The sequence below is a fragment of the Salmo salar genome, chromosome 29 (genome assembly GCF_965601325.2).
Source record: "Salmo salar chromosome 29, fSalSal1, whole genome shotgun sequence".
Taxonomy (NCBI): domain Eukaryota; kingdom Metazoa; phylum Chordata; class Actinopteri; order Salmoniformes; family Salmonidae; genus Salmo; species Salmo salar.
Window position 1 is genome coordinate 11,120,454 of NC_138319.1, and position 24,932 is coordinate 11,145,385.

At 41.9% G+C, this 24,932-nt stretch overlaps 1 long non-coding RNA gene and 1 other non-coding gene across 2 annotated transcripts; one reads left to right on the plus strand and one right to left on the minus strand.

Annotated features, from left to right (window-relative positions):
* Positions 1-24,932, plus strand: LOC106590106 (uncharacterized). Its single transcript, XR_001325010.3, has 5 exons — positions 1-212; positions 959-1,045; positions 5,680-5,753; positions 19,544-19,730; positions 23,976-24,932. It is a non-coding gene; the product is annotated as an uncharacterized LOC106590106 (long non-coding RNA).
* LOC123731563 (U1 spliceosomal RNA) lies at positions 15,111-15,270 on the minus strand. The gene has a single exon (XR_006762773.2). It is a non-coding gene; the product is annotated as a U1 spliceosomal RNA (small nuclear RNA).

Consider the following 24,932-nt stretch of genomic DNA (forward strand, 5'->3'; position numbering starts at 1 on the left):
GAGTCTGTCTGGTGTCTGTCTGAAACTGAACAAATTGGAGATGGAGTTTTAAGTCTCCATCTAAATTGATAAGAAATAATGAATTCAATATGGGAATTTACAATCACTCAACAACGCTCGCGATTGAATTACAGCGCAATTTAAATCAATATTTAGGCTGACGCTTTGAAAGTTTTTTCAATGTTTATCATCAGACAATTCATTATTTACAGGTAAGACAATCAACCGTCTGTAGAGCGCGATAGGCTACTATTTTATACAAGCTTACTAAATAAATGCTATCATTCATTGCTGTTAAAATTAATATGTTATGATAAAGAATCGGAAATGTGAATCGGAAATGTGTTTTTACACATGCTGTTAAATTGACTTCATTGCTGTATATAACGCATGCCTTATGTGATGTGAATTATGCACTGCCAAACAGACAACAGCATTGTTGCTTTTGAGGAAATATGCATCCCTCATTCTTCGTCCTGTTGACTACTTTGTGAAGATGCACAGGTGACGCACCTTTGCTCACGTGAATACCTATTAACCATTTGAGCACCTCACAAGAGAGTGCCGCTTATTTGTTCAGCATTTTCAGAGCCAGAGGATGATGGCCCTTTTTTAAATGTTACACGAGTAACAGTGTGTTATGCCGAGTTCATGTGGTAGTCGGAACTAGGAAAGTCGGAAATGTCCGACTTGCTAACTGGTTTAACGTGGCACGTGTATGACTACAACCATTTAGGAAGTCGAACATTTCAAAGTTCCGACAAGCACTTGAACGCTGGATACATGTTACTCCCAAATATGTGTAATTTGTTGATTGATGACATTTTTTTACAACAACATTGTAGGCTAAATGAGAAATTTGAACTGATGTAGACCAGCTGCACTGCGCGTGTGGTAAATACCACGGCATTGTTGGCATGTGGAAAAAATAGTTTTCTAGTGTGCTCTTAACCCGCAGGTATCATCTTCTTCCGTCCTGACAAAAAGCCTATTTGCCCGAAGTTTAAGCCTAATGGAGCGTTTCAATGGAGCAGTTATTTGAAAGGTTGGTTCTGGTTGAAAAAGTAAATTACAAGTAAATGATGATAAGTAAATTACTGAGGTATTGTAAAATTGCCGTCTACCTGTTAATGTAAGGCATATGAGATGGCCCATAACCCAAAAAGTACATTCTAAGCTACCAATTGCCAAAAGAGCTCTTAGTCATGAAAATTGGATGTTGGAACTGTGTCAAAACACGAGTAACAGGTAGAAGTTTTCTTTATTCACACAATCAATGTAAAAGCCTATAAGGCAATATAGCCCTGAAGATGAACCAAAACGTGATTTGTGTCAGCCAGTAGGTTTATTAACCTATGTTTATTAGCTGTAGTCTTCTGTACCTGTCTAAGGTGGTTTCCTGTCATCTCTTGCCATTCACCGAATTTGGTATAGGACACTAGAATTACTGTTAAGTTTTTGTTGAAGAAGCCATTCGAATTGACTGTGTTAAAAAAAAAATGAAATTGTGTAGCCTGAAACATTTACATAGTTCATAGATTTTTCCATTGCATGCACAATAAGCTTCTACGAATTTGACATGTTAGATAAGAAGGTGCTCTTCAGCGGGTATATCCACATTTTTTGTTGCCTCAGTCAGAGATTCTACTTTGCATGTGAAATAGACACCTTTGCTTAGTCATTGTAGCTGTCTAAAGAAACAGTAGTCACATGACTTGGAAGCTACCCTCATACCCGCCTCTGGTTTGACAGGACAAGATGGCGGCTGCTGAAATCATAAGGCATTGTTATTTTCTATCGCCTATTGATTCTTTGGCTATTTGATGAGACAAACCTTGGACAGAATACTAGAACACAGTGCGGTTATCTGCAATAGATCAGAGAAAGCATAGATTTATTTGTTACTGCTGAATGTAAAGTGAGCATTCATTGCACCAAAACCCCCTTTTTGTTTCTTTGATAATATAAAAAAATTCTCGGCACTCTTAGTCTCTTTTTCCCACATCAACCCTGTTGTTCATATGCACAAATGATATGGACTATCCCACTGTCTGGTTTTGTTTATCTTTCAGTAAAAATATCCATAGTATTCAGTCTTACGCCCCTCGTCGTCACTGTAGAGGGGAGTGACAGAGTTCAGAAAATGAGCAGGGCAGCCTGGAACATTGAGATCTTACAGGCACAGCCATCAGCATTTTGCTCATGGTACATAGTGGCTCATGGCATTATGGTTTGACATAACTTGTGCAAGTAATAAACATGTCTTTGATGCTGATTCTGATGTAACAAATGTGGTTAATGGACACAAGATCCCTTAGCCAACATTTAATAAAGTGAAAAGTGTACAAAACCACACATTATCAGAAGGAGTTGTAATGACAAGTTGATGTACAGTAGACCTCTAAAGAGATATCGTAATAGACGCAAGGCCTCTTTGGGTGCTGTTAAACACCCATAAGGGTGTGGTAGTCGGAAAATGCTATCATTCATTGATGATAACTGTAAAAGTTATCGCTGGTTCTGTTATGTTTATCTGTGAGTCTTATCAGTGACCGGCCTGGACAGATCACTTAATGATCACCTGTTAAAGCTTGATTTGTGCATCTGCTGTCCAACCTAACCCTCACTGAGTCTTAAAGTAACTGTCTCGAGTTTCTAGATTTCTATGAAATATGACCTATAATTACAATATGAGTGAAAAAGATTTCCTTCCAAAAAAATGGTAATTAAAAAGCAGCTTTTCTGTGTTTGAATGGCGTGTGTCACGTTCTTGAAAGTGAGCGGACCAAGGCGCAGCGTGAGTATAGTTCCACATATTTATTTAAGTGAAACTAACAAAAACAACAAAACTTACAAAGACCGTGAGGACGTAGTGCCCAAACACACTAACAATCAATATCCCACAAAACACAGGTGGGGAAATAGCTACCTAAATATGATCCCAATCAGAGACAACGATAAACAGCTGCCTCTAATTGGGAACCATATTAGCACCAACATAGAAATAAACATACTAGATCACCCCCTAGTCACGCCCTAACCTACTACACCATAGAGAACCAAGGGCTCTCTATGGTCAGGGCGTGACAGTACCCCCCCCCCCCCCCCAAAGGTGCGGACTCCGGCCGCAAGACCTGAAACCAAATGGGGAGGGTGGGGGGAGGTGATTAGTGTCGGTGGCGGCTCCGGTGCAGGTCGAAGCCCACGCCCAGACCCCGGATCCGGCCATTGCGCCGGGCTGAATGCCTTGCCTGGACTGGGCATCGGCACAAAGGAAGACTCCAGCCATGGAGCTGGGTTGGACGCTGTGCCTAGACTGGGCACCGGCGCAAAGGAGGACTCCGGCCCTGGAGCTGGGTTGGATGCCGTGCCTGGACTGGGCACCGGCGCAGAGGAAGGCTCCGGCCTTGGAGCTGGACTGGACGCCGTGCCTGGATTGGGCACCGGCGCAGAGGAAGGCTCCCGCCCTGGAGCTGGACTGGACGCCGTACCTGGACTGGGCATTGGCGCAGAGGAACGCTCCCGCCCTGGAGCTGGACTGGACGCCGTGCCTGGACTGAGCACCGGCACAGAAGAAGGCTCCGACCATGGAGCAGGACTGGACACTGTGCCTGGACTGGGCATCGGCGCAGAGGAAGATTCCGGCCTTGGAGCTGGACTGGACACCGTGCCTGGAAGCTCCGCACCGTTGACCGTCGCTGGAGGTTCCGGTCCGTGGACCGTGGCAGGAGGTTCCGGACTGGGAACCGTCGCAGGAGGTTCCGGACCGTGAAGCGTCGCGGGAGGTTCCGGACTGGGAACCGTCGCCGGAAGCTCTGGACTGGGAATGCGCACTGGAGGCCTAGTGCGTGGAGCCGGTACAGGTGGCACCGGACTGGTGACACGCACTTCAGGGCGAGTGCGGGGAATAGGCACAGGATGTACCGGACTGGGGACACGAACTTCAGGGCGAGTGCGAGAAGCAGGCACAGGACGTACCGGACTGGGGACACGCACTTCAGGGCGAGTGCGAGGAGCAGGCACAGGACGTACTGGACTGGGGACACGCACTGGAGGCCTGATGCGTGGGGCCGGCACAGGTTGCACCGGACTGGTGACCGGATCTTCTGGTTGAATGTTGAGCAGAACACACTTGCACAACATCTCTCTCTCCCAACTTCTCCATTGCCTCCCTGACAGTCTCTGGCTCTTCCCGCGGCTCAGCCGCCAGCTCCATGTGCCCCCCCCCAAATAAATCTTGGGGTTTCTGTGGCTGTGGTCTGACGACACGCGCCTCCGGAGTTTGCCATTCGGCTCTGGCACTCTCCTCGGCTCAACCGGCCAGCCCTTGTGCCCCCCACCCAAAAAACTTGGGGTTGTCCTTTGGCTTTCTGTGGCTGCGAACCCTGGCGTTGTCGCTGTCCTTCATTATTACCTTCCGTCTGCCGCCAAGGGAGGGTTTCGCATCCACCCATCACTTCTTCCCATGTCCAAAACTCCTTTACCTGGTGAACACGCTGCTTGGTCCTGGTTTGTTGGGATATTCTGTCACGTTCTTGGTAATGAGCGGACCAAGGCGCAGCGTGAGTATAGTTCCACATATTTATTTAAGTGAAACTAACAAAACAACAAAACTTACAAAGACCGTGAGGACGTAGTGCCCAAACACACTATCAATCAATATCCCACCAAACACAGGTGGGGAAATAGCTACCTAAATATGATCCCCAATCAGAGGCAACAATAAACAGCTGCCTCTAATTGGGAACCATATTAGCACCAACATAGAAATAAACATACTAGATCACCCCCTAGTCACGCCCTAACCTACTACACCATAGAGAACCAAGGGCTCTCTATGGTCAGGGCGTGATAGCGTGGGCGTGCCCCAATGACAGAATAGTGTGGGCGTATACCGGTCATTAAAAATATTAATGCGAGTAGACCGCTGACTGGCCATTTCATTTCACTATCCTCTGTGAGGAAATAGCAAGCATTTTTAAAACTGTCTGTTCGAGATACAAGTTTGAGGTGGGGTTTTTGAAGTGTTTTTTTCCCCCCTCCAATGTATGCTTTGGCCACATACGAGTATAGGATGAGTCAATAACGTTATTTGGGTATGAGTTAACAGAATATGAACTTTTAAAAGTGATATTTTCACAGGACAGTTACTTTGATGGTTTTTGAGTGGTTTAAGATTATGTTTGCAGTGTAGCCTAACTTGGGAAGTTTTATCTTTGCAGGTTTGTCCCCAACCTGACCTGAAATGGTTGACATGTACAATTTTCCAATTGCAATTAGAGAGGGAGAAAAACATTGCAAGCCATGCTCACGGTGATGTCTGTAAGCATGTTCATGACGGTCCAATGGACCTGGTTTAAATTCAAAAACCATACAATCTGTGTACGATGACATTGTAACAAAATCGGCTTCCTTTGGGAAACCTGCTATGCTCATCAACATATGTTTGAAATACATTTTGAATACATTTTTTGAAAGTACATTTTTCACTAACACTTTACTGAAAGCAGACATGTACAATGGATTATTATGCAATTATAATAATTAAGAACATTTCTGTTACACTTAAAATGGACTCTGTCCTTAATTTCATGTCTTTAATCCTATGTCAAGCATGGGTTATTTTTTTTGTTTTTCACGTTAGCAGCATATTAAAATGTTTCTTGTCTTTGTTTACAGAAGGCCCTTATGACATCTTGAACCCTGTACATAAACCCCATGTCTGTGGTGAGGACACTGTTCCATGGCTGATGGTAAGAATATTGTTGACCTGTTCGCTAAAGCACATTTGGGCATGTTGCAAGGAGAAAATAGTAACGCTAGGAATGCTATAAGGTGTTGGGTAAAGAGAGCAAGTGTTATCGCCTTGGGGGAGCATGACTCTGCTGCACAGGCTAATATTAACAGAAAATGAGTAGCAGCTTTCATCGTCAAATCTGTTGCTGAGAAATGGCACTTTGCATTCAGCTCTGCAGTCCATTCATTTTCAGCAACCACTTCTAATAAACTCAGATTGTTGATATCTTCACAAGATAATTACAAAATGTGGATCTGAAATCGAATAACTTTTCACCAGAGGCTTTTAGCTGGGGAAAAATACTGACGTATATCTCAGAATCATTTTACTACTCTGTTATTGGTTCCTTTTTGCTTACCACGCTCTAGTCACGATTTACATTTTAGCATCATGGAAATGCCCAGAGAGAATGTGGTTCATCTTAAAGCCCTTTTTATATTTTATTTTAACACTTCTTGGGGGATCTCTGTGCTCATACAATATATTACGGTAGGTTAAATTTGGTTGTTTAATCTTTTATCAGTGCACTGCACAACAGCGACACCAGCCAATGCTGCTTTCTAAATGGCTGGTTGTTTTTCCTATCCTGACTACGTAATGACGCTGCATTCTGGAAACAGGGCGTTTCCTTTGATATTGGTGTGGCATATTTTTTGAATCAAAGCATTTGCTGTATTTGAAGGGGTCTCCTGGCAGTCTGCCAGAATATGGGCCCACTTGCCTCTTCCCCCATGGCTGCACAAGATCATGACTATTTGCACAGCTGTACTCTTTGCTGGTCTTAGCTGTCGAAAATTCAAGGCCAGCATCCTCCATTTTATGGTGCAGCCGAAGGGGAAAGAGTTTGCGCTGTAATGTAGCTACTGGATCAGGCTAATTGAAAATGCAGGGCGTATGATTAGGAACCAGGACAATTTCGACAAAAAAATAACCCGATATGCAACTGAACAATGTTAAATCGTCAGTGAGGGAACTAATATGAGAGAGGTCCCTGAACATGGATTTATGTTTTTATCTTTATTTCATCTTTTTTTCCCCCTTCGTACAAGGTCGTTCGATTTTAGATGATTGCATTGAGACGGGTAACCATTCACTTTTTATTGGGTATCCCCAAAAGTTTCTTGTCAAAATCTGCGTCAAATGTTATCATATGAATTTGTCTGTTTGTGGTTGACTGTTCTCCACAGTTAAATTATATGATTTTACATTTGATCGCGATCCAACATATCCTATGATTCAAAATTAAGTGAAAAGTATAAAATATAAAACAATTAAATTAAAAGATTTCACTATATATTATATATAATTTTTTTCAGTTTTCAGGTTATTTACAACAGGTTATCCCGTTGTTTTGTAATGTCTTAAAATAAACATTTAACCCTGATAAATACAGATAGTGTGACACATGCAGACCTATATATTCCCTAATTTAAAAAACGTACCAAATCGTGTGTTATCTTTAGTATCAAATATTATCAGATGCTGCTTCTATAATGCATATTAAGAAAAAATGTGTTTAGTACATTTTCAAACCAAATGATTATTTATCGTGAACTTGAAGAATTGCAATCGAATTAGATGTATACATATACAGACCACAATATATAATATTAACTGATTAGATTATTGTAAAATACAATAGAATGATTCTTTGATACGTTACTTGGCATATAGTTGAATATCTTTTTGTTGTTGTTGCAATTTCCCATCGTTATTTGACTGCTTTTCAAACAAAGGTTACACAACAATTTTTGTACTTTAATATTGTATCTTTTGGCAGTCATTTGCTGTAACACAGTGAACTATTTATTGCGACTCATCATTACTGCAAAACTCAAACGGTATATATGGGGATATTATGAGTGTACTTTTGCAATAAAGGTAACTTTAATGTTTCAATCAATTATTGCACTATAACTGACTGGATGTTGCATGAGGAATGAATTAACAAATCAACTCAATCCCTGAAGTGGACATTTGCAACTAAACCTTTAAAGCTATACGACTTTGAGTGTGCAGTTTTATAGTTGCCCGGCATGATCTTTGAATTATTTGTAATTACCTTTCTATATATTATATGCCAACATGTTTTTAAACAAGCAAATCATTATCAGGTCTTTTAAAAGTAAAAAACTAAAAGTGAGAAAAAAATGTATACCAAAGAGAATCCATAAACTGTAAATCTCCTTACATTTACCTTTCTCTCTCTGTCCTTTGTATAGTCTGGTTGAAAGTATTTCATAATGTAAACTTAACATGTTCCCATATAGTAAAAACTGTAGCTACAAACTATTTTCTAATTGTGGGGTGTGTGTTTCTGGTACCGCTCTGAATGGTGGCCTTAGTTTTACTGTAAAAAAAAAACTTTTACGAAGGTCAACCTGTGTTTCTATACCACCTAACACAAGAATGGCTGCCAGTGACACGTTAAGCTGGCATGCTACTCCCTCGCCACAACAGTAGAAAGAGGACTGTTGGTTTGTGTGCGTGTCGGGATGTGGAGGGCGGCGGTGGTGGTGCGGGTGGGGGGGGGGGTGGGGGGGGGGGGGGGGCTTTGAGGGTTGGTGGTGTAGGAGAATCAAGCTTCGGCTTAATGTCAGGTTGTCTGCACTACAGTCCTTGATTTTTCACTGTTCGCTCAAATTTCTTGACCTTTGGGGTGAGACAAGGCAATGCCCAGTACAGTTGTGTTTTGTGCCTTGAGTTTTGTGCAGTGAGATTTCTGGGGTACATTTGGGTTTGGAAAACAGGGGCTGATATAACAGGTATTAGAGATAATTTGACATTGGGGGTTGTGGCTGAAGTATTTCCTCAACAACCAAAAACGTAAAGATGTCCTAAAGTTTGAAACAAGGCACTGCATGACTGAGCTTTAGTAAACTGTTGTACTGTACAAACAGTACAACAATAACACAAATTCTGCTGGAGAATAATATAACTTTATTTGGTGTTAAACCGTGTTATTATTATGAATACTCTGAGGTTTGAAGTAAGTTGCGAAAGGGTTGGCTGTGTTTAAAAGACATGAGAATTCAGTTCTAGGCAGCTACGATAGTTTAAAGTGTGTGTTTCGATATAAGGAAATGTATTTCGTAACATAGTGTAACAATCTACCATTTAGCTTATCCTCTGCTCCATTGTAGCTCACTTGGTAGAGCATGGTGCTCACAATGCCAGGGTTGTGGGTCAATTCCCACGGGGGACTGGTATGAAAAAAAAGGTATTAAAATGTATGCACTGGATAAGAGCATCTGCTAAATGACTATACATGTAAAATGTAATCCAGTATGTATAAGTAAACTAACTTTGTTTTTACTGTTGCCTAAAGGGCTATCCATATATAGGGCTATGGGTATGAATTTAGAAAAGATGTCCCCTGACCATATATTAGTATTTTCTGTGTTTTATGTCCAAATCATCACAACGACACTAAAATGGACTGCATAGCTTAATTAATACAGTTACTTTAAAGCTAGAATCCTTAGTTGCTACATCAATTTTTGGACTTATGTACATATACCCATTGATTCTTAAAGAATATAATTTGTAAATACCTCATGAGCTTAGTTCAGATGTCGTACGCCGTCAGAACCCCAAATATACTCCAATGTTTGTAAACAAAGTAAATGTAAACAAACTGTGTATAGCCTCAAAACATGGTTAAAACTATAATGGCGCTATCATGGATGGTCAGGCCGTGCATCCATAGATCTGTTTATGAATTTGAGCGGTTACATTTCTCCTGGCCCAACCCTCAGCTTTTTACCAAAACAGAGGTGGGGTGGTCCGCTTTGTTATTATTTCAATTAAAGATTCTAGCTTTAAGATGCCATGAAATTCCAAAAATACTCACATCAGGGATAATGTCAAAATTGCTAAAAGGTAAGCACTGGTCAAGTAAACAAAACCAAAACAAGTATTGTGGTCTTGTCCATAGACTGCATACATGGTAAGGAAACCAATGTATGTATTTTTGTAATTTGAGTGAACTATCTCACTTTTAAGGTGTTGATATTTAGGACACTTTCTCACACAATATTTCTTCTGATATTACAAGGCCGGAGCCTTCACGAAGTGTAAAATCATTTAAGGAGACATTGTAATAATAACAAATAATACTGTGTCATGTTTGTACAGTATAGTACACATTTCACGTTACTCATGCGTTCAAGTCTGGTACGCGTGTACCAGGATCCTGGGCGAACTTCTCAGACATTAAAGCCTACCTGATGAGTATGCGCTTTCGCCTCACTTATAAATGAGAGAATTGATCAAGCCGTCTTGAAAGTTGTCTGCATGACCCCTCTGTATGTCTGGGACAGGCAGATCTTTGATTACTGGGAGGTCATCTGCAATAGGATGGACGTGTCGCTCAAAAGTCAAAGGACAAGGTTAAGACAATGATGACGCTATGCGTTTATCCGAAAAAAGCAAGAATATCTTGGAAGTCATCGAAGGTCCTCTTTTGACTAGTCTCTATTTGAAGTGTCTGCCTTTTTATTTGGGTGGGAGGGTCTCTTTAGACAGAAAAAGATGAGCGGGACAAATAATATATGCCAATGGAAACATGGAGTAAACATCAGCTTAAAAGCACAGTTGCAAACGCGCAATTTAGTTTGAATGGTAAATAAGTGAATGGTTTGTTTCAGATGTTGACCGCGCTGCTCCGTGTGAATGCTAAGTGCTTTCCCATGTTCCACTGTTCTAGATGCAGCTGCTGGTTTTAGGATGTGCACACACAGCGTGTCCTTCCCACCCAGCTGCGTAACACTGACAGCTCCAGCAATTTCCCCTGTTTTCATTTGACTGCAAATCCTTCAGCCACTGCCTTTTAAATGGGGTGTACTCATCTATAAAACTCTCCATAAGAGTAAAGAAAAAGCGGTATGGGGTGGGTGAGCAACGTCTGACTGCGACCCCTAGCCTTGAAGACTGTCCAGATTGAATAGAGAGACCTTTTGGCTGGAAACTTTTGTCCTCGGGTGGTGTCTTATGTTAAACACGTTTTGTTTTCTTACTACTAAGTGCATCACTTTCGTCGTAAGATACAGTACGACGCATTCATGCCACGTCACTGCCATGGTTACTTTTTTTTCCCCCACTTGGGATAAATTGGCCAATGGTACAGATGGTCATGGGTTGCTTTCATGCTATTCCGTCGTTATTGCTTTGTTTATAGGAAAAATGGAAAGTGTTTAATAAAACGGAAATGAGAGAAATGTATTCCTATCTGGAGGTGTCGGTTTTGCAGATTAATGAAATGGACTGTTTCTCTCTCTCTCTCTCTCGATACAAATTTGGTTGAACTACTTGTACTTTTTGACTGACCATTAGTCAGCTGAGTTTTTTTGAGATGACATAAAAAAATCTCAAAGGAAACAAAATACAGTACATGGCCTATCACCTGCATAGTTAAGTTAGCCACCCTCCTGGAGTATTCCTTCCAACGCGCTTCCTCGTATGCGTGGCACTTTTTGTCCTGCAGGTGTGTTCGCATATTTTCTTAATTAGGGTCTCTCATTAGCTTCAGCTGGAATACCTGCTCTCTCTCCTAAAGCACTGTGACCTTTCCTGAATTGACGGCCAGGCAGAGCAGAGTTTGAACCAGTCTACCCCGCCGGTTCCTCGTAACTAGAGTACGATGCACCATGACTAATTAGTAAATCTCACCTCGCTCAAAGGTGGAGGAAATTCTTTATTGTACAGGGAGGTTGGGGGTTGGGGGGTAAATGCCCACCTGCTGCAAACCGTGGAAACCCACATCAGTCATGAGACCTTTAGGGTGGATTTCATATCTCACTGAGCGCGAGCTAGCATGCCTTTTGGCTTGTTTTAAACATTTAACTTCACAGAAGTCAAAATGAGCAAGGGAAATGTCCTTTCTCCTGTCACACAATGGTGTGGAAAGGTCAGGCCTAATGAAGTCAGAGGTTTAACCCCTGGTATTCAGTGACTGTGCGCGGGCCCCCGCACCACCTCACCCCATCAGCCATGTGGGTTAATCCCCTTTTGATGCTAATTGATAGGCAATAAACACAATCCTTATCCAGGAGCTGTGTTTTGTCTTCCACAGCCCAACTCTCAGTGTCGGTGACACAAGGTGGTAAAGTGCTAAACCAAATGTGAAATTGATATTTTTCATGTTTGTGTGGCAGTTCTTTTTTTATAGACGCTTACAAAGTGCTCAGTGTTCAGTTTGTGTCATCTGAGGCTCTTAGCAGGGCTTACTGCCATGACCTCTAGGATCCCTCATTGATCTCAATGGTAAAGTTTGTTTTGACTTGACCTCTTTCATCTTCAACGCCATCTTATGGATGGTTGCACAGCTGTAAACTGTTGGCTAATTACTCGCTTCCACAAAGTTTTAATGAGTTGGCTGGACTTGGAGGAATCACTTGAAAATGGAGGAAGCAGGAGTAACATATTATTCCATTCTCTGTACTATTGGTCACCTGTGGACAGGCCGTTACACAAGCCCTTATTCATCAAGCAATCAGAAGCTCAAATATGAGCACCAAGTGAACATCATTTTCATGAAAAATTCAAGCTTGATCAATATTAAAGGGATCTTCCGGCAGAATGATATTTTGTGTCAACTCTCAGTTGCTGTATGCAAATGTCTAGTGGTGAAAATGCGGTGTTCCGTGGCATTTGTGACCGAGCAGTATATTTGGGTGGCTAGGGCATAATTAAAGATGGGTTTATGATCATGTCAAGTCTTGTGCGTATTACAAAAAAAAGTCTGGTGAAGTCCAGTTTATTAATAAGGAACCGCATATCAGTAGAATACTCAAGTTTATGAGTCAAATGTGGGGTTTGTCTTTTTTTTTCCTTTATTTTACCCATTTTCATAAAACATCACATTTGATCCTCTGGTTTGCCATCTAGTAGCTTTACTCTCCCCCTTTTAAGCGTTTTGCATGTTTTTCCGTGGCGCTCATTGTTAAAGACTTTGCTTACTTTCATTAACTTCAGGACTGTGGGCAAATAGTGGTGCCAAGGAAACCACAGGCTATGTCTTTTGGATAGCCGTTATGCATCGACAGCTCGCATCACACCAGGCTGCAATGGAGTTAAGCATTTTATTTCTACTGGAAATCTTTTATCTCTTTTTTTTTTATTAGTTACTTTTAGCAGAAATTGTGCATAGCGAGAAGAAAAACAGTTTTCAGAAGCGTTTCGTCAATAAAGCCCCAGGTTTTTTAGAATGTTGTTGGAGTAAACAAAAGTGGAGTAGGTTAGACTGCCATTTCCACCAGTCTCTTCAACTAGCACAATTAAGCAGGCTGTTCCAGCAGTGTGCTCAGCGGTGTACAACAGCACACTTTGGCTGGGAAATGCCAGGTGTCGTGTCTGTTCTTGTTCATTTCACACGGTGACTCGAGTCCCTCCCTGGAACGCCATTCGCTGGTCTCCGTAGGATTGGAAGTTGTTTACAATTCGTTTGTTACCAGAAGTAATGGGGAGCCGTAAGACCCGATAACGTCATTTGTTGCACGGAAAAGACTCATATGGAACAAACGCTAATTGCAACTGGGACTGTGCTCATATACTCCACTTGACTGCAGACACCTACCCTCTTCATGCCACGGTCACCCATGTCATCCCAAAACGGTCGAAGTGAACTGAGTCAGTCTCAGACATCCATCTGTAGACCTCATCCTTAACCCCCAGACAGCAATATCACAATGACCTTTAACCTTAAAGTGTCATTTGCGGAGGAACAAGTCATTAAAAGTGATTACAGTCCAGGATGAACTGACGATCATGGATTCAAAGTCTTATTGTTCAGCACACGTTCACCCTGAAGAATGTTTCACTGGTGCCTGGAGGATTATTGAACCATGTAAAGAAATCTTCGAAATATTGCTACGGTATGACATTTACATTTTGGTCATTTAGCAGACGCTCTTATCCAGAGTGTAGGGGAGAACGGCTGGTCGTCACACTTTCTGCTCGCATCTGTACGTTTTATTGACAGCACCAGTATATCACCATTTTCAGTATGAGGAGAAAGGCCAATGTCTTGGGTTGAAATGGGGACCCATTTTATCCTCGTATCTTATTCCATCATGGAGTTATAAGCCATCAAACACACACCTGCCCCATCGTGGGGTTGGCTGTCACACAGTATAGAGTTGGTTGTCGCAATGTTTGCTAGTAGCTTATTTCTTCCTTTCGTAACAGGAAGTGAAGCGATATAGCAAACAAAGTCTTAGAAATAGCCAACGTTCTTTGATCGAACGATATTCCTAACAAAACGCCGCATTTTATGTCTTTGGAATAACATCTGACATTGTGAGTAAATGTGTGTGTGTGTGTGTGTGTGTGTGTGTGTGTGTGTGTGTGTGTGTGTGTGTGTGTGTGTGTGTGTGTGTGTGTGTGTGTGTGTGACAAAATAAATGTGTGTGAGAGACAGAAAGGTAACGAAGGGAGCTCTTTACATTACAATCAACCAAACAAGTCCTACAGGCCCTAGTTTTAGCCCACCTGGACTACTACCCAGTTATATGGTCAAGTGCCACAAAGAAGGACACACCGATAGGCAATTACAGTTGGCCCAGAAGAGACCAGCACGGCTGGCTCTTAACTGTACATGAAGGGCTGATACCATTAACATGCATGTCAATCTCTCCTGGCTCAAAGTAGAGGAGAGATTGACTGCACCACTACTTGTCTTTGTGAGAGGTATTGATGTGTTGAAAGCACCGATCTGTCTGTTCAAACAGCTAACATACAGCTCAAACACCCATACATACCCCAGAAGACAAGCCACCAGGGGTCTCTTCACAGCACCCCAAGTCCAGAACAGAGGCTAAGAAACACACAGTACTATAGAGCCGTGACTACATGGAACTCTCTTCCACATCAAATAACTCAAGCGAGCAGTGAAATCAGATTAAAGAAACAGGATAAAACAGCACCTCACGGCATAACACGGACTGTGGAGAGAGACACGCATACGCAAACACAATCTAACACACGCACTCTACATACACACATTGTAATATTGTATTATTGTAATAGTGTACATTTTATATTGTACATTTGTAATAATAGAGTAATAATATATTGTATAATTGTTTTATTTATGATGTAGGCTGTTGTTGTGTTGTGATGTAATTGTTTTATTTCTGTTTGGACCACAGGAAGAGTAGCTTGGCAGCAGATCAAATCAAAATCAAATCAAAGTCTATTGTTCGAGGACACAGATTTGCAGATGTTATCGCAGGTGCCGCGAAGTGATTGTGTTTCTAGCTCCAACAGTGCAGTAATACCTAGAAATACTTGCAGTAATACCTAGAAATACAATCATGGGAGAGCGTGGACGCAGTCCCCCACTACCACAAACTATGCAGTCGAGATTCCCACATTTGGGGAATTCGCAGGGGTCAGCATGGCCGGAGTGCGATGGGCGAGACTCGCCCTAGGTGAACCTCCTTCGTGGTCAAGGTGTCTGCCAGGTACAGTAAGTATTTAATGGGGATCCTAATGAATACTAAATACTAAATGGCACAAGCGCAAAAGAGCTTGGGGTGTATTGTGTACTGGCAGTGGCAATGTTGATAGTGACAATCAACCCCACATTCCATGTGCTCATTAAGATGCTAGTTACCATATGATAACTAGCATTTTAATGAGGGCGACGATCCGAGGGTGACGATCCCGAACTCCGAAATAGGTTTGAAATATAGCTTTCCGTTTTCTCCTTTCCACAACATAATTGTTCATGGATACTCCCATAGTTCAAACATTTTCAAAGAAAATACCAATAATTCATTTTTTTACTTTCACCGATGAAAAATATATATTCCCCTCACCTCAATGTTTTGTCATGCTGACATGAATTGACCAGGTGGATGAGTTCTTACGCAGTGCCATTTAGATTGGGAGTAATTAGCACTGTGTCAAGCAACGCGTGAGACCTCCAGCCCTGGTCTCCCCTAATCTTATCATGATGCCTGATAATGATAGTTATGTAATTGCAACGTTCTCTAAAATGTTCCACAAAGGCTTGATTTTGTTTTATATCTAGTCGTAGACAACATTTGATGAGTTCTCTGGAGATAATTGCAATCTGCAAGGATTTTCAGCTTCTGAAACGATACATAGAGACCAGTTTCTGTCCAGTGTCTTTTCAAAGATGGCCGTCCATTCCTCCAATGGGGATACAATGGATAAAGTGTTAAGGGGCCTCCTCTCTTTGAGGACGGCTGGCCGGTTGGATCCTCTTGTTCTCGCACTGTACCATGTCCAGAGAGACACCATTCAAATCCCTTATATTGGCCAAGAAGAGACATCGGCATGTCATTGTTGAGAAAGGACAAGCTTTGGTAACTATCCCCTTCAGATCAACCAGGTATAATTTTACCATCAGAATAATTAAGCCATTCCTTTCTACGCTACAGCAATGTATTTGTAAATTCAAAGACATTCTCAAATGTTTGATTAATTCATTATGAATTCAAATGTGTGGTTATTAACAGATGGCTTGAGAGTGGTGCTCAACAGCCGAATTTAGATTTTTGTTGTTTTCTGCTGTTATGCAGCAAAATCCATATTTACATAAATCCTCCAAAATGGTTAGAGCCCATCTGACAGAGCTGTACACACTGGCTTTATTTGCAAATGCAGATTGGGTCCCAATCTCTGGGCTGAATGTGTGAGGCTTTACTGTATGTTTGCTTATCTGTCCAGCCATCCCATCTATTCAAATAGCATCCCTTTAATTAAAGGGAGGCGTGGCTCGGTGGGCTTATTCTCTTCCTGGGACCCTTTCTCTTATTTTGGAGACCAGATGGCGGAGGGGCACAGAAGCTCCCCTTTTGTGCAAACGGCCCCTGTGAAAAGAGCCTCTCCTCCCTAATGTAATCAGTGGCACCGGAAGGGTCCATTCTGGGCTGTGAAAGGAGACAATTTGGTCTGGACACGTCCAGATTAGAGAAACACAGAGTTCATCTCCCGGCCCTGCCCCCTTTGACCAGGGCCCTGGCACAGAGTAGCGTCAGCTTTGATCAGTGGAGGGAGGAGGGCGACGATCCGACCTGCCTTCTTTACCCTGTACTTGGCTGCTGCTGACACCGCCTTCCGGAAAGAGCCGGGGGGGGGGGGGGGGGGGGTTGGCCTGGGGTGGTGGCCACCATGACCTGTCTAGACAGTGTCGCAGGTTGCTGTGGTGTTGCCAAGGGGAAATGATGAACTCTGACCTTAAATGCAGTTGGTTAAGAGTCACTCTGGTCATCCAAAAGGATGTTTTTTATTTGGAGGGGTTGGGGGTGGGGAAAAAGGGCAGGGGCGTGGATGTGACCCACATAATATACAATCTTCTGGAAAGGATCACTAGCATGAATGCAAAAGTTTTTCTGAAGTTTCATTTATTTAGTTTTCCGTGAAAATATGTGGCGCTAACTGTCCTGAGAAGCAAACAAACATTTAGGTTTAATAGGTTTGTTAGCAGATTATACCTGCTCACTTGGGGACCAAGACATGCAGATGATCTACATGGGAGCTTTTTTTCAGGATGTTCAGTATTTTACAGTTGGACTTCCTCTGACATCTAATTTCATAAAGTTTTCAGTAAGTTATCTTTTTTTAATATATATATATATATATATGTGTGTGTGTGTGTGTGTGTGTGTATACACATAAATAAATGTATTACTTTGGTTATGTGTAAAGTAACCCAACGTACTTGTATTCTATTATTATAATATTTCAGTAATTTGGGATTTTTTTCCCCCTTAACTTTATGTACAAATACAGTGTAATAAGAAGGTAAATGGTTTTTAAAAATGTTTTGGAGAAAAAAAAAGTTGACTAAAAAACAGTATTACTGTTTTTGTTTTGAGGGACACGAAATTGCTGTATCATTTCATGAGATATCCATTTGGTCTGTTGCCAGTTTTGACTCAGCTTAGCCACCCACTTGACTATATGAGAACAGAATTGATCAAATATTGTAAATAAATTCAGTTATTACAATATGGTTTCTCGATTTAATATATAATATCACTGTTAATAAATGGTCACAAAACGTGTCAACGTAGTTTGTCGACTTTTGCTGCGCCTTGTCTAAAAGAAAATAATCTGCAACACATGCATATTTACAATGCACATTTTTTAAAGGAAAAGCCATTCGTGTAGCATTAGTACCACATAGTACCACTATTTTCTCATAGTCTGTGATGACTGGCGCCTATTCACCGGCACACAGCCAGCTGCAGGAAGCAGTGGTTGTTCCTGTGGAACGGTGGGTGAAGTGATTCTTCCATCATGGCCGCCATTGCCACCCCGCCCTCTCGCCTGCCACTCAGGACTAGCAGTAAAATGGAGTGAGCGAGACTAGAGAGTGATGTGCTATGTGGCTGCTGTGGCACACTCCACTGAACCATAACCCTTCCCGTTCACCATACCCGAGCTTAGGGGCTCTCTATACGTCTTAAGGTGCTTTTAAACTGTGTTAAAGCACAGTAGTGTACGAAGGAGAGAGTTATTATGTGAGTGAGTGCTTAGGGAATGAATCGTTTGCGTAGGACAGCACAGGTAGAAGATACTACTGATACAGATGATGGGTAGCCTCGCCCGCCACCATTTTCTCAATGACTGTAGCCACAAGAAACGGTTGACAGTGCAGGCCGTTCAGAGTCTCAACGATAGAATTGACGTCGCCTCGCCATGGTAGTGCGTGGCAGACCGCACAGAAGTATATTGATCTGGATTAGCGAGTAGTGTTACTTGCGAAAAATTACTTTAAGGTGGCTGTTTTTGCATTTGTCTAGGAAGCAACTAGGGATAGTCATCCCAGTGATGACACTGGTTGAAATGATGTCTTTTTAAACCGGTTTTACAGCCAAAATGACGTCTTTTTAACCAGTTGTGTAGTTAAAAGGATGTCTTTTTAGCCAGTTTTGCTCACTGGGATACAGTAACCAGTACATCGTGCGTTGAGGCTTATCTTCTTGCGTTGGATATGTTTTTGTTGTCAACACTAGAGATGGAGGCGAGGATGTTTTCTGCACAATTTCACCAGCTACTCTGTTTAGCAGTGAAACGTCTTCCTGATGATTTATGTGTTATGTGGGCAAAACAGAGATTTGGTTATATGATCATATCTTCTTCCCGCTTACATAACACGGCCGCGCCATTTATCTGCGGTGTCATGTCTCCGGTGATCCTTCGCGTCACCATAGAACACTGTGTCATTTGAATTCCAGAATTGCACTGTATCTCAGAAGTAGAATGGGTTTCTGCGGTGTAGGGAGGGCATTGAGTGGTCTGAAACGTGGTAAACCTTGAAATGGGGGAATATATTTGACCTTCGGGTTCATTGCGGTGATTATACGTCATTGATGCCAAATGACTGTTTTTTACGGAATACGATAACGAACCCCATTTGCGATACTCTTATCTGTTTGCTTCTAAGTCACTATACGTATTACATGTATGTTATTTTGTTGCTCATGTGCACCAGCAACTTTAGACGTAGCCTAATTCTGGGATTGTTCTTTACAGTATATTGACGAACCTGAATTTTGCCTGAGAAATGAATTGTGTGATGGAGTATACAGCACATTGGCATCCAATCTACACACAATTCTTAGGAAAAATGGGTTGGATCATGCAATAGTGTTAATATTAGGTTGGATCATATAAATCAAAGTTCTATTTTTAGGCACCCCTGGTAAATATGACATTCTCATTGGTTCACAATGTATATTTGTTTCTTTGTTGGTTTTTTTCTCACAGCGTGTGAGGAGGATGGCTGTGCTCTGCACCACGAAGAAGATGTCATGCTGAGGATGGGTTTCTGCACTGATGTTGTTGGTGTGATGTACTGTAGCGGTGGCTCTCTCACTGTGTCTCTGTTGGCCATGATGCGTAACCATAGAGAGTGAGTGACAGCCTGGTCTCCACACAGCATAGGGGGCCTGAGGTGAGTAGGATGTGCCCTTGGCCCTGCCTGTCTGGCTACCTTTGTTTCTCGCAGCAACACAGACACATACAGAGCCTTCAGAAATTCAAAATGGCTTCAATAAATAAAACATTCTCACCCATCTACACACAATACCCCCATAATGCCAATTGTTTGCAAATGTATTGACATTGAAATACAGAAATATCTAATTTCTCTGAGTCAATACTTTGTAGAAGGACCTTTGGCAGCGATTACAGCTTTGAGTCGTCTTGGGTATGCACAACTGGGTTAGGGGATTTTTTTCCCATTCTTCCATGCAGATTTTCTCAAGCTGTTAAGTTAGATGGGGAGCGGCTGTGAACAGCAATCTTCAAGTCTTTCCACAGAATTTCAATGAGAATCAAGTCTAAGCTTTGGCCGGGCCACTCAAGGACTTTCACATTCTTGTTCTGAAGCCATTCCAACATTGCTTTGGCTGTATGCTTGGGGTCATTGTCCTGTTCTAAGGTCGTTTGCACTCTGAAGCAGGTTCTCATCAAGGATTTGCCTGTATTTGGCTCCATTCATTGTTCCCTCTATCGTTACCAGTCTCCCAGTCCCTGCCACTGAAAAGCATCCCAATAGCATGACGCTGCCACCACCATGCTTCAAGGTAGGGATGGTGTTAGACGGGTGATGAGCTGTGTTTTTGTTTTTCTCCAGACATAGCGCTTTGCATACATTTTTGTCTCATGAGAACACAAAATATTTTTGCCTATTGAAATCAAAATCTCACATGCCTTTTTGCAAACTCCAGGCGTGCTGTCATGTGCCTTTTTCTCAGGAGAGGCTTCCATCTGGCCACTCTCCCATAAAACCCAGATTGGTGAAGTATTGTAGAGATTGTTGTCCTTCTGGCAGGTTCTCCCATCTCAGCCAAGGAACTCTGTAGTTCTGTCAGAGATTTCATTGGGTTCTTGGTCACCTCCCTGACCAAGGTCCTACTTCCTCAGTTTAGTCGGAAGGACAGCTCTAGACAGAGTCTGGGTAGTTCTATATTTTTTTTCCATTTCCCAATGACAGAGGCGACTGTGCTCTTGGAAACTTTCAACACTCTAGAGATTGTTGTATACCCTTCCCCAGCTGTATGCCTCATCACAATTCTATCTCGGAGATCTACTTACTTACTTACTGACTTTATTGTTTTGTTGCAGTATCATGTACACGTTTAAAGTGGCATTTAAAAAGAGCGCCACACCAAACATCGCACACACTGAGGGATGCAAAAGTAAATACATCTGTTTTGGGGATATAAATAAAGAAGAAAAATTACAATGTTCGGTGTTAAAATGAAGGATTTGAATATGGTACGGAATATGGACTAAGAGAAACCTACCTTCTCTCGCTGTGTATCCCACGGTTTGGCACCATGAGAGATTGATCATGACAGTTCAGCATGAAACAAATTATGTGCGGACTCCATTTCCTATGTTCATGATCTGCGGTGTGTTTGTCAGTGCTCCCAAAATGGTGGGTCAAACCCAACCGCACACTGTGGCCAATTTCTACTCGGGAACGTCGTTTGTGGGGTCTTAAAAAAATATTGAATGTCTAAAAATCACAGCAACAAAGTTTGGGAACCACTGTTGTAGTATTGCCGAGTTCAGCATTTAGTTCATCAGGGGGTCTCAGATTGCTTCTGTGATGAAAACTGCATCATGGCTGCGTTTACAAAGGCAGCTCAATTCTCATCTTTTTTCCCACTATTTGGTCTTTTGGCCAATCACATCAGATCTTTTTCAGAGCTGATCTTATTCATCAAAAGACCAATTAGTAAAAAAAAAAGATCTGAATTGGACTGCCTGTCCAAACGAAGCCCATGACACGCGGGGTGTCAGAGTCTGTGCTAAAAAGGTTTATTGGTCAACTCCAAATTATAGACTAGGTGTAGAAATGACTGAGGCGTAATGAAAAATCATACAGTGCAATGAACATCCTTTCATACTAGTCTGTCCATACTGCTCCTTTCATAATCTGTTATGTAAGTGAAATGTGAATAGAAACCAGAAACCATGACATGAAATTAATGAAAAACCACCTACACTGCTATTGTATTTCACTGCAGCATTTATAAACATTGAACAGAAAGTTTATATGTGGGTTGTTATGTCATATGTGGACTATATACTTTCAGCATTGGATGAAAAAGCTGTTTAGGCATGAAAATTAAGGAATTGTGGGGAATTGGAGCTAATGCTTTATTGATGTTCATTTTTGACTATTTTCTCTCAGCCCTACTGCCAGTCCCTCAACAATATCGTAGCATGTTTTTACTTTTGCAAGTGAATCGAATCGTCCAGCAATTCAATTGAATTCTGTCTGGTATGCATCCATCAATCAATCAATCAGCAACCTTATTTCATTGGTTAGTTTAGTCCAGGAAGTGGTTTTAACAAGTTTCTAGATTCTTAAATTCCATGGCATATCTTTCTTCTCTTTTTTTCTTTAAAAAAAAACGTTTTGGATGAAAATGCTTCCTAAGTGAGAGAATGGGTAGGGTGGCCTACACCAGGAAGGGTCATTCGATATCCTACATGAGAAAAACAGGCAAATGGAAAGTTCCCTAAAAACTTCTAGCATTCCAATGAAAACTATCCCGTGTCTCTTTTGCCAAGGGGTCACTCAAACACAGTGTGTGAAATGAGAGTTGCCTTCTGTGTGACTTCTTAGAAGGCGTCCGCTTCTCATTGTCTGCCCAGTCAACTTCTACAGGCCCCAGTGCCCTGAGTCCCATACATAAGAGATCAAGGGTTACCAAGGTGCTATTGAGAGAGAAGGGCTCAATGTGAAAGGGGACAAACTGGACCACAAAATACTAATTTCCTTTGCATGTTAGGTGCCCTGGTGGGGATTCAGACAGGGTCACTAACACAACTGCTGGAGTTTCTGTTTGTAAACGGTCCCCAGCTCTGTGCAGTGTGTGTGTGTGTAGCTTGATAATGCATTGAGGTGGTTGCCCAAGGAAAGTTGGACCTGACTATGGTCAAGCAGTGCCAGATAGAAGTACCTCATTTAGAAAGGTAAAAGGTGCATCTGTCCACTCGGGTTCTCCCCACAATGTCCAGTCACTGAGCTCTGGCATTAACTTGTATTCTAACAAGATTAAAATATATTTGTCCTGGGGATTAGCATAGTTAGGTGCCCTTTTGCCTTCTTTTTTTTGCAGTGGTGCGGTGACACTGGGCTTTGATCTGTGTTGCATGGCAAGGGTCCTGGCTTGGGCCTGGCCATTCGACTGCCAAGTGTGAAATTGGCCTGATGTCATCCCCATTCTCCACCTTTTACATCTTTCACCACTTTAATTATGTTTCCGCTACAAAGCCTGGGCACCTCGAAGCAGATTCAACTCGAGCTATAGGAAGCATTTAGAAACTATGGTAAAATGACACAGTAGGGGAGGGTGAGGGCATAGCAGGATGGGATCCTTTGTAGGAAAGGTAGGCAAGGGACATTGATACTTTTCTGTTATTTTCTGTTATCTCCCGCTTCCTCTTTCTTGGTCTCTCTCTCTCTCTGCCACCTAACTACCTGTTGGTGGAGAACTTTTGAAAAGTTCTATGAACTTTCAAAGCAATTACTTTTACTCTCCTTTAAAATTGTTGTTTTTGAAGTGCGCATTTTAATGCACACATGCATGTTCATACAGTTGTTTCTTAAGGTAATGTGCTCCCTCGGTTAACTAACCATTCATCTCAATGGGAACCAATCATGTTTTATTTGGATAGGTAGCTCTCAAACACAGTAAAGTTATGGTTTCTAAACCACTTTCTATGCTTACATTTAACCTTCACACGACAAGCAATGGTTTTGGGGCTTAGCAGTTATTTTGGTTTTTGAAGTGTGATGGGGTTTTGATGTTGGGTTTGAAACTTTGGAAATTGACGGAGGTTCCCATCGAAAGGCTGCATAAAAAGCTGCAGAAGTGTGTGGGTGTGTGTGGACGAGAGGGAGGAAGGGAGGGGAAGAACGGAGGGAGGGAGGGAAAGAACGGAGGGAGGGGAAGAACAGAGAGAGGGAGAAAGAAATGGGGGAGTGAGTTTGAGTTTGTGGGTGAGAAAGTACTGTGTATTGAGAATGGGTTACGGGGGGGGGGGGGGGGGGGTGAGCCACCTGCAGCCATGACAGGAGGATTTGACCTTCATTGGTCTCTCTCTCTTTCCTTCTCCCTCCTCTTTCTGTCTCACTCTCTTCTTCTTTCTCCTTTCCTTTCCCGCCTGGCCACAGAACCACAGACTCCTTTCAGAAGCAGTGAGGACTGACCAGTCTGCAAGCGAGACACTGGCCTTTCTCCCATCATGCCAGTCACTGACTGTTCTAGGCGTTGTGTTCAAAGACTAGTGCCACAAGTATGGAAATGCAGATAAAGCATTGTAACAAATGAAAGAGGGAAAAAAAGGGTTAAATGCCTGGAAATGGTCACCGTCCACCACTTGTGCCACTGCCTGGTGCATTTTCTTTTGTTTTGAAAGTTTTGCCAACATTTTCAGTTGTTGACGGATCTGTAGAGCGGAGGTATCTATCTACACACGCAGATTATGAGAGCCCTCAATGTAAATAACATATTTTTGTTTCTTTGAATTTAAGATGATATTAACAATGACCTATCACAGTTTGCTGATGATATGCCCGAATGTACTCTTTCAGGTAAACATTCTACATAGTTTGTTAGATACGGAAACATACAACTGCCATGTAATGTTTACGAGAAAGCAATCAAAACAGTATAAAGCAAGCCTGTTTAGTATTACGTTTTGCAGGCTATATGTTATTTGGGTAATTCATAGAAGCTCTGTAAGTATGTAAAACATGTTTTGTTTTTTATATTTCCCCCAGAAATATCCACAGTATATCTATTGTCTTAATCAAGTATCCCCAAACAGTCCAAATGGAGGAGTAGTCCAATGGTGGTTTTGGTTATATTGTGATGATTGAACGAGTTGAACCAGTCGTAGGCTGTGATATAAGGCCCACCTGAGTAGTATGAGAAAGAATATGGGAACATAGCAACATTTATCTAGAATTATATCCAATACATTTGATCCATCTTTAATTTGTAAAAAAAAAATGTTTTGTCAAAGTGATGAAAAAAATATTATTCACCATTTTGTGTAATGTTGTGATTGTCCTTCTCATAATAAAAATGAAGACATACTCAATTGTGATGTCTGTGTTTTAAAGTTA